Consider the following 5,013-nt stretch of genomic DNA (forward strand, 5'->3'; position numbering starts at 1 on the left):
AGAGTGATGACATTGTGAGGTAAAACAACGGCGAAGGCACAAATATGAGTAACAGAGCTTGTTTTTCGACACATTTCCATTTTGTTTCGTTTGGAGAAAGTACATCTTAATTTTTAAATAATAGTATGTCTTGCAAATTCTACTGCTAGGTCAGATAAAGAAAATTTGTAAGGACTTGTGAAGATTAAATTATTGTTGAATTCTCTACTTCAGTTTGTCTTAAAAGTGTTACATTCAGAAAAAAAAATTTTAATTGTTTTCATGAGAAAGAGTCAAAGAGAGAATGGAGAGAGAGAGAGAGAGAGAGAGAGACAGTAAGAGAGAGAGACAGTTGCCCCAAACAGGGTCTTCACACTGAGATCCACTCCAAGCAAGCTCAGAGTACAGGCACATGTGCATGAGTGTCACTGTACTGGGAGACCTCTGGACACGAGCCTGGACCTTTCCGTGTAAGTCCAGCATCACAGCATGCTGGGTTACCACTGTGCCGCTGCTACCAGCCCAGACCTATTGCATTTTTAATATAATTATAAGAGCAAACACATCCTTAATAGTGTCTACATAAAGATGGATAAAATACTAGAGAGAATACAGGATAGGACCCACTGAAAATTAATTAGTCTTTCAAGAAGCTATCTCTGGAAGAACTCCTTTTTAAGAGGATTAAAAAACATTCATTTTCTGCACCACATGTTCATATAACAAAAAGGTATTCTTATGCTTGGTCTCTCCAATACAGGATAGTGGAAACTAAGAATAACATGATCTAATTTATATAGGAAACTTCCCTTCTTTCTTTCTTTTTTTTTTTTGGAGAGGTTTTTTTTGCTATAGGGTGCGTGTGCTCGCTAGACAGAGAGACAGAGAGATAGAAAATGAGAAATCACCCCCTGGGGGGATGGCCATGCCACAATCCCTTCTCCTCCATTCTCCTCTCAGGGATCTTGGGCACACACACACATGTGCCCGGAGTGAGTTTTAAGCCACCAGGTCTGGGACTCGAACCTTGGTCGACTGCGTGGGAGTCCAGCGACATAGCCATTATGCTAACTGCTGGTCCCAACTTCCCTTCTTTCTTTAGTCATTACCCATTGCTCTGATCTCACTGCCCATTCAATTTTGTAAACCCAGGTGAAAATGAAAGTCTCTCCAACCTCAATATATTATTCCCAAAGCTTTTTGATTTACTTTTATAGGGCTGTTCAGTTTCTTACAGTAAAAAAACACTTGGAAATCTGATTTAAATGTATTCAGGTGCATATTAATTGGTTTTCCTCCTTCTATTGAAATTTGCACAACAGGAGAGACTGCTTGAGTCAGTTTATTAACTACTTGGAAATCTTAGGCTTGGTTATTCCTTGGAAAAGAACAGAAGGGGAAATACTAGCATGACATGAATGAAGGCAAGAGGTCTTCCTGAGAATAAGATATAATATGTATTATCCATTTGTCCATTGATTGCTTCTGCTACAAAGCTTGTGGCTCAAAATAGACTGGAAATGAGATTTTCTTCCTGAAAAATGCTCCAGAATAGTATTCTTTTTGTGCTTGGTGTTTGATGACTGATACTGGTATATTATAATAGCCCAGCGTTTTATATTTCAGAATGCTTTGTTTCAAATGACAGTTACTCAACTTAGAATAGTTCAAGCAAAGATACAAAATTATTGACTAATTTAACTGAGAATTTTAAGGGTGGTTTTGACTTCGGGCATGGCAGGGACTCAAATATGTCATTTGGGCTTATTTCACGTATTCTCCTAACCCTGTCTCCTTATGTGCCCTGGAGTCCCCTTTCAGGCTGGCCCTCTCCATTGTGGCAGAAAAGAGAGTTCTGAAAGTCCCATGCTTAACTCTGTATAGCTTGAGATCTAAAAGGGGACATAAGTCCTTCTGTCTCAAATCTCTTAGTTCTGAGAGAAGGACCTGATTAGACTTGCTTATGCCAACTGTCCTGGTATGTATGATAAAGTTTTCTCAAACTTTTACCTGGGTACACATTCCTTGATGACTTTATGAAACTGCAGGCCCTAAGTAAGCTCTATTTCCTATTTGTTATATGGATGTCTTAACCCCCAAGGCCAGAAATGAATAAGATGTGATTGACAACAAGAAAGGGAAAAAGGAATAATCAGTGGAATATATAGAAATCAAGAAACCAAAGGAGGTTGTTACTAGTGTGTGGGGGGGAATGTTTTAAGAAATGCAATAATCAAGATACTTGGGTAAAAAATTTAAGGCTCATGTAAAACAGTGCTACTATGTACTAAGTGCTTATGTCCTCCAAAATTCATATATTGAAATCTTCACTCCCAATCTGATGGTATTAGGAAGAAGAGTTTTGGAGATGATTGTTTTATGGAGACTTCATGAATGGGATGAGTGCTCTTATGAAAAAGAACGCAGAGAACTCCTTTGTCCCTTCAACCATGTGAGATTAAAATGAGAAGTTGGTTGTGTGTGAGGAAGCAGCTCCTTGATCTTGAGCCTCTCAGCCTTCAGAACTGTCAAGTAAAACTAATGACATAGGATAAATAAGTATCTATTGTTTTAAGTCACCCAGTCTGTGGTACTTTGTTATAGCAGCCTGAATAGACTAAGACAAACAGCACTGACTTTATTTTCTATCGAGAATTAACCAAAAGGAAATCTGAGTATTTCAGTTTCATTACTCTTAGTTTTACCCAAATGATCATCATAATCATTTACACTCTGATACCATATGGATATACAAGATCCCACTTTATTTCTATAAAAATCCTTGGAGGAAAGTTGCTTGCTATTTTTCACTATCAGACAAATCTAGGTCACCACTCCCTGAGCAAAGATTGTTATCTTGCCTGGCTCAGTTCTGAGGCCAGCTACCTGGTAGGTCAGGCTTCCACCTTGCTACCATCCGCTGAGAAAAGCCAGGGGACATCTGCTAGTTTAATACTAGGTTGTGAAAATGGTTCTTTTCCTTTTAACTCCCTGCATCTGACCTAGTTCCATCTTTTTACCTTTTTTGGTGGCTTTGGATTTCAGAGTTTAGTTATCTTGGTTCTGACACTGGCCAGAGATCTGGGCCCATGTCTGGTGCTATTGATTTTACTTCATTTCTATCTCTACAGTCTGATGGTATCTGGAAAATAATCACTTGTGTCAGCTTTGTCTTGGTTGCTTCTTCTGGTTACTCTTTTTTAAAAAACAAAAACAAAACAAAACAAAACAAAACACCTCACCTGTTATCTTGATGCTGGTCACACTTGTTTTGATTCCAAGTTCATCTGATTTGTGATGGTAATAATGAGGATGATGATAATGAAACTAACTTTTACTGAGTATTAACTATATTCTGGTCACTATCACAAGTATTTTATTTGGATTAACATTGTAAATTTTCCTTCATAATCTTATAAACATGCACCAAGAGTCTCCTCATTTCATAGATGAGGATATTGAGGTAGAAGAAATGAATTAATTTGTCCAAGTTCTCAGAGGTAGGAAGTAGTAGGATCAGGGTTTGAACTCATGTGGCTTGGTTCTAAAGCTCCTCAATATCAGGGGCAGGATCAACAGATGGTGTAGCAGTTATGTTACTGGACTCCCACATGACCAACCGAGGTTTGAGTCCCAGATCTGGTGGCTCTAAACCCACTTTCTGTGTGTGTGTGTGTGTGTGTGCGTGTGTGTGTGTGTGTGTGCGTGTGTGTGTGTGTGTGTGCGTGTGTGTGTGTGTGTGTGTATACCCAAGATCCCAGGAGGAGAATGGAGGAGAAGAGACTGCAGCATGGCCATCCCCTGTGGGAGAGGTAATTTCTCACTTTTTCTTTCACTATCTCTGTCTCTCTCTAGTGAGTGCACACACCGTAAGGCAAAAAACTCTTAAAAAATATCAAGGAGAAAATATATAAAATATAGCGTTTTAGTGTAAGTGACAATAATTTTGTTTATTATGTATCATACTGCCTTTCCCTAAAATCAATAATAATGATGATAGTGGTGATAAGCATAATCCACGTGACTAATGTTAATATAGAACTTTACAAGTTATAAAGTACTTTCATTACTATAGTGTCCAGAATAGCAGCTCTCACCTGGAGTACAGAGGATCTGGGGCATTGGCATGGTGGACATAAAAATCAAAAGACATGTGTAGACTCAAGACTGATTGAGCAAGGGGGTACTTTATTTAGAGTACACGATGAGTGTCCTGTGGAAGAATAGACAAGAGAGTCAGTGTGTCTTCAAACATGCGCAGCAGAACAAAGTTGGTGGGCATATCTACCCCCTTTTCTTTTTTATCCTTCAAGTGCAATAATCCAGGATGGATTTTAGATCTTGTAGAAGGCAGCCACAACCATGGAGTGCACATAGTCCTCAAAAGCAGTGATCTGCAACTCCAGCATGTCTATTCCAATGTTATCATCTTCAACTACACACTGTATTTGACTTTTTAAATTCCATATCCCACTGGAACTATTGAGAGGAGTCCCAGACCACACTTGAACGCTTCTGAAGTACTCCTCTAATTCTGCCATTTCTGTCTCATCATCCCTAGGTTTCACATCTTATAAGATGGAAGACTTGGAAACTAGTGCAGGTTTTTTGGCTTTCTTTAACTCATACTCTGCAAGGCATTCTTCCCTTAGCCTCTTTGCTTCCCTTTTCTCCTCCTCATCAGAGCCAAGGAGATCCATGTTATCCTCATCATCTTTACTGTCAGTAGCTCTGCTACCTGTGGTGTCTTCCACATTGGAAAGACTATACTTGTCCAAAGTTTTCTTCACTCTTGGAAGGCTAACCTTCTCATAAGACTTTATGTGATTATACCAACAGAGGGCATGACACAGTTGACTGGCAGTGTGCAGGAGACTGCTTCAAATACTGCCGTGTCTGCTTGTGATAAAACATACCCCTCCATGTAGCTCTTGTCCACCAGGTGGTCATTGAACACCTAGAGGCCAGCGGGGCTTTTCAGAGCTCTAAAACCCATGGTGTGGGCCATTATCTGGGAGCTGGGTGACAGCTGAG

General features: G+C 39.5%; 1 pseudogene; it reads right to left on the minus strand.

Annotated features, from left to right (window-relative positions):
• Positions 1-4,313: 4,313 nt before the first annotated feature.
• Positions 4,314-4,975, minus strand: LOC102488434 (elongation factor 1-beta pseudogene; annotated as a pseudogene).
• Between the last annotated feature and the right edge of the window lie 38 nt (positions 4,976-5,013).

This window comes from Tupaia chinensis, unplaced genomic scaffold (assembly GCF_000334495.1).
Source record: "Tupaia chinensis unplaced genomic scaffold, TupChi_1.0 Scaffold000473_1, whole genome shotgun sequence".
NCBI lineage: Eukaryota > Metazoa > Chordata > Mammalia > Scandentia > Tupaiidae > Tupaia > Tupaia belangeri.